This window comes from Lucilia cuprina, chromosome 6 (genome assembly GCF_022045245.1).
Source record: "Lucilia cuprina isolate Lc7/37 chromosome 6, ASM2204524v1, whole genome shotgun sequence".
In the NCBI taxonomy this organism is placed as follows: Eukaryota; Metazoa; Arthropoda; class Insecta; order Diptera; family Calliphoridae; genus Lucilia; species Lucilia cuprina.
In genome coordinates this window covers 41,437,089-41,447,186 of record NC_060954.1, presented here as the reverse complement: position 1 = coordinate 41,447,186, position 10,098 = coordinate 41,437,089, and positions in this window count along the sequence as shown.

Here is a 10,098-nt window from a genome sequence, read left to right as displayed (position 1 = left end):
TCTATAGTCTAGTCTATAGTCTAGTCTATAGTCTAGTCTATAGTCTAGTCTATAGTCTAGTCTATAGTCTAGTCTATAGTCTAGTCTACAGTCTAGTCTATTGTCTATTCTATAGCCTAGTCTATTGTCTAGTCTATAGCCTATTCTATAGTCTAGTCTGTAGTGTAGTCTATAGTCTAGTCTATAGTCTAGCCTATACTCTAGTCTATAGACTAGTCTATAGTCCAGTCTGTTAAAAGTAATTGCTAAAAATTTTGCCCACCTCTGCATTGAACTAAAAATAAAACTCATGACAGTAACAAGATATTAAATGCTGTTTTTTCTTCATTATTATATTTTTCTTCAAAAATTTATTTGATTTATATTCCATTTAATAAACAATTCATGATAATTCTTTTTTTTTTTTTGATTTGGTTTTAAGCTGTGTACTATTTTGGAAAATCAAATTATAACGTGGGAAAAATGAAAAACGTTTAATGAGAAAATGTTAGCAAATGTAATATATCTTGTTAAAAGTTTAACAGAAATCTTAATAAAATGATGTATAGGCGTGTGGATTTAAAATTTATTGCAATTTCGTAAATAAAATGTTAGACTTAAGAGAGGGCCTCTATTGAAAATTACCATATTTTTATTATATAGATTTAAGACAAATGAGAGTCTTTGAACATAATGACTTAAACTTTTCTTCTCTCTTATAAAGTTTTAGAATATTTTCTCCTTTTTTAAGATTTTAAAATTATTTAAAATAAAATTTCTAAATTACTCAATACTTTAAATACGAATTACTCATTTATATCATTTGTTTAATTAAGTATGGAAAAAACATTGTGTAAATATTGAAAAGATTCCATAGACGTTGCCATAACGTTTCGAGTATGATTCGAAAGTTTACCTAAGTTCTCGTAAGAGTATTTGTGTTTAATCCCATTTAATAGTTTGCGTAAATTATTTTAAAAAAGTACTTGGTAAATAAATGTAAAATTGTATCTATGTATATATGTATTATTATTTTATTTACTGTCGAGATCTGAACTAATAAACAACCATAGACGTCGTCTGTCTAAAGACGTGCATTTTTTTGCGATCTGGTACGAGCCCACCTTCTGTTCTTCGACGTAATTTTTTATTTGCTTTCGTAGTTAGAATAATATTTTCCTAGCTTCACAGTCTCTGAGACTGTTATACTTTTTAAATTGTTGCTTTTATAAATACGTATGTATGTGATATTTTTAAATATATATCTATTTTTTAAATATTTAATTTTGGTTGCACTTGGTTAAGGTATTGACTTAAAAATTAAATGGTATATATAAGTAATAGAAACCCCAATATAATGGAATAAGTCTGGTATTCCCTACACCCTATCAGAAAGTCGAACGTAAGGTGTATTATAGGAACTATGCTTTATCAAAGTCTGAAACTGTCAGTGCAATAACTTAAGATTCAGTTTAGTATGCTAGTCAGCTTCGAACTTTGTTTTTATGAGGCCGATATGAATATATAATTAATTATTTGATTCAAAGCTAGATCTGCTTAACACATATGAAGAAAGACTATATATTAGTAGAAAATCAGATATGATTTAAAGAACAACTTGCCTCGATTCAATTGATTTTTAACAGATTCGCACTTGCTTAATGCATTACAAGTAACAACAATAGCTTCTGGAAGGAAGTTTGTTCCAATACCACTAAAGAACAAGTTCTTTCTGTAATACATTAAGTAATACACAAATAGGTTACATATGGACTTGTTCTTAAAGAAAAAATATTATTAGAGGCCCCCAAAAAGTCTTTAAAATATTGGTCCATATATAACAGTTTTATTCAAGTTTGAGGTCAGACATACATAACTGGAGCAGATAATAAAATCTGAAAGGAAACTCTTAAATAGTACTTTTGACATTTAAAATATTGAGTCAAAAAGAATGGAAAACGTTGTTGTCATCAATAAACAGTCGCAGATCCAGTTCAAGCCTTAAGGAGTTTCGTTTTTTTTTTTTTTTAACTCATTATCTTTCATCCATTTTTTCATTTTTATAAATTGTATGAACAAATTTAGGTTTTGGGGGGTGAAGTTAATTTCCCTTTTTCCCCCGTGGATCCGCGCCTGACTGCAAACGTTTGAAACTTTCACTTCAGTACAAATAGAATAGATGCAGATCGACGAGTTGTTGAGATCGATCGATTACTCAACGTTCTCGGATTAAATTGCAAATTATCGGCTACAACAGCTACATTCTAGTGGATTACTGTTGTACACTACATGTGATTACTCGCTATCAAAAAGAATGGCATATGATGCTGTCATTTACAAAAGAGTTGGAACCAGTAGATAATATTGAACCTTTGACATAGAAAATCGAGTAGGAGAAAGAACGAAGCACTTCAGTTGTTAAGATCGATCGATTACTTGATGATTCTCGGATTATGTTGCACACTTTAGGCAACAGCTTTCAAATTTTCGAGGATTGTTGTATACTAGGACACACAAATCTTAAAACACACACGCTGACACAAGATTGATCGATTACTTAACGTTCTCTCTTTAAGTTGCACATTATCGGCTACAACATTCTCGTGGATTAGTGTAGTATACAACTCGCTATCAACAATATTGGAAAATGATGCTGTCATTTACAAAAGAGTTGGAGCCAGGAGATAGGATTGAAGCTTTGACATAGAAAATCGAGTAGAAGAAAGAACGAAGATTGATCGATTACTTGAGGGTTCTCGGATTATGTTGCACACTTTATGCTACAGCTGCTATATAGAATCAGTTTCGAGAGATATTACACCTACTATTCAGATAGCATGTAGAGAAGGTACTCTCATTCTTACCTTAAACTTCTTGAAAAAGCTGCTCTCACCTGCTTTCTTTAGGGTTGCACCATTGAGGTTCTACCTATTTTCGAGTAAGACTTTTTTTTACAAACAAATTAGGTCTTAGTTAGGAAGTATTTTTCAGTTTAGTTCTTGTTATTGTAACAGATTGGTCGAGGCTAGATGTTTTTCTCTGGGGAGAAAACTTACAGCTGGTGAGTTGATAATCTTTGGCCGATTATTAATCGGGTCGTTCCGGAGAGAAAATCCATTAAATCTTTCAATATATCAACAGATAGCTGAGACTACACAGAAGGAAAAAACCAGTTGAAATGTACCGAATTTAGACAAGGGGTGTGTATAAAATTTAATGAACAATCGCCGTTGTAATATTGACAACGAATCGATGTTGTGGTTACAACACATTGTTGTCATTTCGATTACGCTTTATATCATTTTGGCAAATCATCGTTGAGATTTCGACAATAAATCGTTTTCATTTTGACAATGAAAGGTTCTGTATGAAAACATAGCGTTGTCACTTTGATAACACATTATTATCTTTTTATTTGTTGTATTAATAACGTCGTGTAGGGTACACCACTTTAGTGGGTAGGATATATTGGATTTGTGCTGATGTTTGTAAAGCAAATGAAATTTAGGAAATGATCTGCCGTAGGGTATGAAGTAATTGCCAAGGAAGTAGTTATTCTTAACGGCCATACTAGGGCATCCACAGAGGAGATAAAAGACCGCTTTTTTCTTTTTTCTGTCTTTGCAACTACGACAGTTATCATTGAAAGGGAGTCCAAACCGACTTGATTTCTGCCTATTACCCAGTGTCCTGTTATTACTACTATCAGACTCGATATGTCCCACCTACTTCGGTTTATAAGGTGTCTTGTACGTTTCTCATTGAAGGAGGGCCACAATAATTTGGTCCTTTTTTATGTGTCTAGATTATTCCACCTTATTTCAGTCTTTTGAAGAAAGAATCTAAGGATATTGTTCTTGAGAAAACATAACGAAGTTGCTACTGAAACAGCGTTGGAAATGTCAAGAGCAGATCCTGTTCTGTCAAGTTCATTCATTACATTAGTTGTTCCTATGCGCAGGAATCCAAATCCGTGCATACTCTGACAACTATTGAACCATTATAAACACTTTGTTGTCAATTAGCTACCAAGCGTGTATAATTTGAAAACGTCTTGTTTATAGGCCTTAAGAGTCCGCAAGACCATGAGTACTTCTGGTTTTAACCTTTTTTACAATTATTTCAACAGCCAAAGTATACCGACTTACTGTAGCTCTCAATTAATAAAGAGATTATAACAAAAGACAACATTTATCTTAAAGTTGTTTGAAAATAATTCTTTATTTAATTAATTTATTTGTTATTACTATTTTTAGCATTGTTTTACCTGTGAGCATTTGAATAGTCAATAGAAATAATAATAATTTTGTTTAAAATAATTATAATTGCAATTGAAGTTTAAATTTTTTTTCTTCTTCTAAAAAAAATAATCAAATGGCAACAAGTGTATGGAATGTTGGTCGATTGGTTGGTTGTTTGGTTTGGTTTGCTTGACTAGCTGATGACTGGCTTCAATTGTACCGTTCAAAATTATTCAATTTCAATTTATACTTGATTAGAAATAAATGTATTTATTTCTCACAAGAAAACCAATAACAAAATGAAAAATAATTATAAAAATTACTGGCAAGTTTTTTTCGACTTATTTATGTACAAAACTTGCCGCCAATGTTTAGTTGTATGAAAGAAATAATAAATTTCCTGGTTTTGCTAGGCAACAGCTGAAATGTGTCAACATTATGGTTTAAATATTGCAAATAAATAGTTTTTTTTTATTTAATACAATTGACCTATTTCTTGGAAATAATGTTCAATTCAATAATAATTTATTATAATAAACTAGAGTAAATATTGTTATAAAGTTTCAACAAATTATGAAATTTGTAATTTTAACCCAACTTTTTTTGTATAAGGATTCAATTGTCTTTTTCTTTACAATGTAACATAAACTACAACATTCAATATATAAATTAAATTTGTCATTCAACAAATTTCAACAAGTTCTTTGAACTTTTTCTTTGTTTTTGAAGTTTACATTTAAAGCGGCTAAAATAAAAGTCAAATAGACAACAACAACAAAAAATCGTAACAAAAATCTACAACTTAAAACAAAAAAGTAATTAAAGTTCTTCATATTCAAACATGTGTAGCAATCATATGAAATCTGATAAAAAAAAACAGAAATTCTTAAAACCCACCGATACAATTCATAACACACTTCATACATAACCATACACATACACGACAATTGTATTTCAAAATTATTTTTTTGCATGTTTGACAATGTGCTAAAGGTAATTTTTTTTTTTAATAAAAAATTGGAATTTGAGTTTTTTTTTCTGAAGTTTGTTTGTAAAACAAATTTTCAATATCAAATTACAATCGCAACAATATCTGTTCTTTGTTGGAATACAATTTTATTTCTTTATATTCTAAACGAACGAATACTATTTTAAGGTTGTATATGCTGCAGAGTTGCCCAGCAGTTCAATGGGACAGTCCCGAACTGACTACTTAACCTACCACTTGTGGTGGCCCTTAGCCACTTTGGTCACCTAACCATTTTAACATGGGCTTGTCCTACGAGGAAGTCAATCGTCACTCTACATCCTACAAAGAGACAGTAAAGAGACGATTGTCTCCGCTCTCGCTTACAAAGGGGACACTAAAGTAACGACTTCTTCATTCTCCATTACAAAGAGTTTATTTGTGACGAAAGACCAAAAAACATACGAATTGAAGTCAGCCAGGTGGTAAGATATTAATGTAACTAAAATTTAAAAATTTCAAGTGTCTACTCTCCAGAATACTTTGAGATAATAATGTGACGATTGACCCAAAAATTATAAATTTGAGTCAACCAGGCATATTAGTAGAAAATAATAATAATTTCTCCAAAAGATGGGTAAAATAACTACTTTCGAAAGTACAAAAAAAAAAAACAACTTTTAAGAGTATAATCTCTAGGTTACTTAAGGACAGTAAAGAGACGACTGTCTCCGCTCCCGCTTACAAAGGGGACACTAAAGTGACGACTGTCTTCATTCTCGATTACAAAAGGTACATTTGTGACGAATGACCAAAAACATACAAATTACGATCATCCAGGTGGATAACTATTAGTGGAAATTACTGTCTTTTTCGTATGCATTGACTCTTTGTCGAACTGCTGGGATACTGCAGAGTAGTAGATATTTGAATATTTAAAAGGGAGTATATACACATACTTTTTATTGTAGGTATAGTAATGACTTAAAGCTAAACTAGGCTTTAAATTATAGTTCAAATATAAGACTAGACTATATTCCGTAATAGCATGGACAAGGAGACTAGCATACCCTGGGTGCTTCGCTACCCTAACAAATATTAAATACATACACAATTTTGTTTACTTTTATAGAAAATAAAAATTGATTAAAAATTTGTTATATGTTTCAGTTTTTTGCGTTAAATATCACGTGAATAAATTCACATTCAGTAAGAAGCTTGTATTTTTGGTCTCATTTGTTTAGCTTCTACTTTATGAAAAATTTCGAAAGTACTTTTTGAAAAAAAGTACTATAAAATACCTCTTATAGATACTCATTTAATCAAAAACCTAACATATGTTCAATATGATTATAATATGAAAAAATACCATCGTATAAAAATACCAAAGTACAAAAATCTCCCTCAATAAATTCTCATTTAAAAAGGTACCATTTGAAGAATGGAAAAGTACTAAATAGTTTCCACTTACAGAATATTACTCAGTCAAGACCATGTATGTTCAAAATTTATGTTCCTAGGTTGAATATTTATGAAATAAAAAGTACTAAAAAGTTCTCTCTTAAAGAATCTTATTCAATGAGGACCGTGTATGTTTAATAATCTTGGGATTTGAATTCACATTATAGAACATACAAAAAGTATCATTTGAAGAAAGAAAAAGTGCCAAAAGTAGAATAAATTCTACCTTAGTTGAAAGTACTAAGTACTAGTACAATTTTTCTCCTATCCGTATTTAAATCTCTATATCACAGATAAAACTCGAACGATTGAAATTTGCATTCATTTGTTCCATTTTGTGTGAGTAAATAAACTACTTTTTTAAATTTTATAAAAATTGATTCAATGAGTTTGAATAAAATTAAATTTCCCGTTTTTCTCCTTTTTGGTACTTTTTTCCTTAGTGAAATATCTAAAATTTTGTTTCTACAAATATTACAGAGTTAGTCCGTAATTCAAAATTAATACTTCAATAAATCGAAAAAAGTCCCAAAAAATACAGTTTTCTCCCTTTTACCCAAAAAAAAAACTGAATTTTAAAGAAGAACGAAACAGGTGTCTCCTAATTTTGGGAGAAATATTCAAAATATTTACAAACATTTGTAATAAAGGGCTAAAAAAGGTACCAAAATCACCTTTGTTTCAAATTTTCGCCCCTTTAAAGTGCTAATTTCAAAAAAGTACCAGACACTCATTTGCTTATTTTAAGAGTAGATACAGGTGCATTTAAAATCATTTAAAAACTGTTTTACCCGTTTTTTCCTTTTTTTTTACCCCTAAATGTACAAATTTCCAAAAATCCCTCCTTAGTGGACCTACAAAATTTTATAGCAATATTTTTGTATGTGAAGACAATACGTGTACCAAATTTTATAAGGCAGCAATGTCCAATTATAGACCGATCCAGAAAATTTTTTCTTTGAATGAATTCTATTGACACAGGATTTTAATTTGTAAAATTTTGTGAAGATATCAACATTGTGACTGAAGCTTTAAAAAAAACTAATTTTCCGGTAATATGTACTTTTGTGTGGGAGGTATATGAAATTGTGGATCGATTGTGGCGATTTTCAGCAGTGATCAAGCTTTTGTATAGAAATAATTGTATGGTAATTTTCATGGAATTATATTGCATAGTTTTCGAGAAAATTATATTAGAATGTGTAAAAAATGCTTATTTTTTCGAGGTTTATTTAAATTTTGATTCATAACTATTCCCGATGTGAACCGATTTTGCTTATTTAAAATACCAAGCTGCTTAGGATAACAATGAATATTTCCAGTGAATTGGGTCTATTTGTTTGGCTTAGTTTTAGACAAACAGACAGACAGACAGACGGACATATCTAAATCGACTCAGAATTTCATAAGGACCCATAATATATACACTTTGTTGGGTCCCAGATGAATATTTCTTGGTGTTACACACGGAATGAGAAACTTATATATACCTTCTATCACAACTGATGGTGGTGGAGAAACGTTCGATACAATCCTTTGTCAAAAGTCAGCTTTCCACATTTGTTAACATTTTGACTACGAATAAGTATACAATTTAAGGAACAATCACTGTTGTAATATTGACAACGCGTTGTTACTAAAAATATAAATTTTCCCGGAGTTCTCTTGGTTACTTTGGCTTTATATTACTTCACTTTTCAGCGTCTAGCTTTAGACACCCTTTTATTTGATCACGACATTTTAAGACTTCGTCTCCTTTACTCGAATAATTCCGATTGCTGACTTCTTAGAGAAAGCAGAGTGTTTTTTCATTCAAACTCCTTACTTATAGCATTTCAAACTGAACTGTTGGCTGTAGTGGTTTATCTGCTACGTTATTACCATTAGAGCACAGAAAAACGAAACTACTTTCGTTTGGCTTAAGAGGGGGGATATTTTCAGATTTCAGCGTCAAACTTCTTTTTTCCTGACACCTTTTCCTTCGGGGTTGATTTGACCGATTTGCTCGCCTTCACATAGCTTGGCTCATGTAAGTATTTGGATCCAGAACCTTAAAGGCTTATGTTGAATAAAAAAAATGCTTGGCTTATCTGAGGAATCAGGTCGAGAACCTTCATTTGTATTTAAAGGCTCTTGTTGCATAAATCAACGTCTGTGTAAATGCTCCTTTTTTATCGCTATAGTCCTTTGCTATCGATTCTAGTATGACAATTACACAGTAGTCGTCAACAAATCAATATAGACTTATGGAAAAATGTGTGTGGCAAATCAAGCAGGAATGTGAAAAAAATCCATTGCAAACAGATTTTCAAAATTAATAAATTTCCCATCTCATTAAGATTACAATATAATATTAATGGTAAATATTATTTGACGCAATAGATAGATGTAATAATTGCTTACTTATATAATGCAAATATGTAAATGACGTAAAATAGAATTTACAGAAAAAAATATTTGTACAAAATTTACAAACTTTTTGTATCTTGTAATCTTTGGTGTGAAACCTTTTGTTTGAATACGCCTTTGCTTTCGTCAAAGAATTATTTATTTATTTATTGGTTTGTTTTTGTTATTGTGGTATTTCACAATTTGCAATAATAAATGTTAAATAAACAAAAACAAAAAGAACATACATTTCTACATACACTACAAAATTCTTCCAACAGTTTTTTTTTTCAATTTCAATATTTGTGCAATAATTAATTTGAAATGTTTTTTGGGTTTTGTTGCTGTTGCTTCAACTACAACAAATAAACTAAACAAAATCAATGAAATGTTATAATTAACAAATTTATTACAAATTATTATTAAAGTTGTTCTAGTAAACATTAAAATGTGTACTTGTGTGTTCACTTTGTTATCAGTGTCAATTTAAATTAAAAAAAAACTCAAACTCTAATATTCATTTGCTTGTTCGTTCATTCATTCATGCATTCTGTCATTCATTAATTTATTTCTTTGTTTACAGATTGTCGTTAGTACTATCTGCATGCCACATATTTGTAACATCAATCATACACAAAAGTACGTTTTTTAACTACATATTTAAATTATCTGATTTTTGTAACACATTTTTTTTGCAAATGATGAAAACGGGGATTTTTTTGTAAATGTTGATAAAATATTTCTAGGAAAAGTTACACATAATGTTTTTAAAGTACATTTTTAGAGAAATTAATTTATTTTAAACTGAACTTAATGCTTTTAGGGGAAATTTGGTGAAATAGAATAATGCACATTGGCGTAGTATCTAACATGTTTGGAAATTTTTGAAAGCGAAACTAGTTAGGTCCAGAAGAATGGAAATCTGCGATCGCTTGAGTCTACCATCAAAAATAAATAAATAGATAGATAGATAGATAGATAGATAGATAGATAGATAGATAGATTGATAGATTGATAGATAGATAGATAGATAGATAGATAGATAGATAGATAGATAGATAG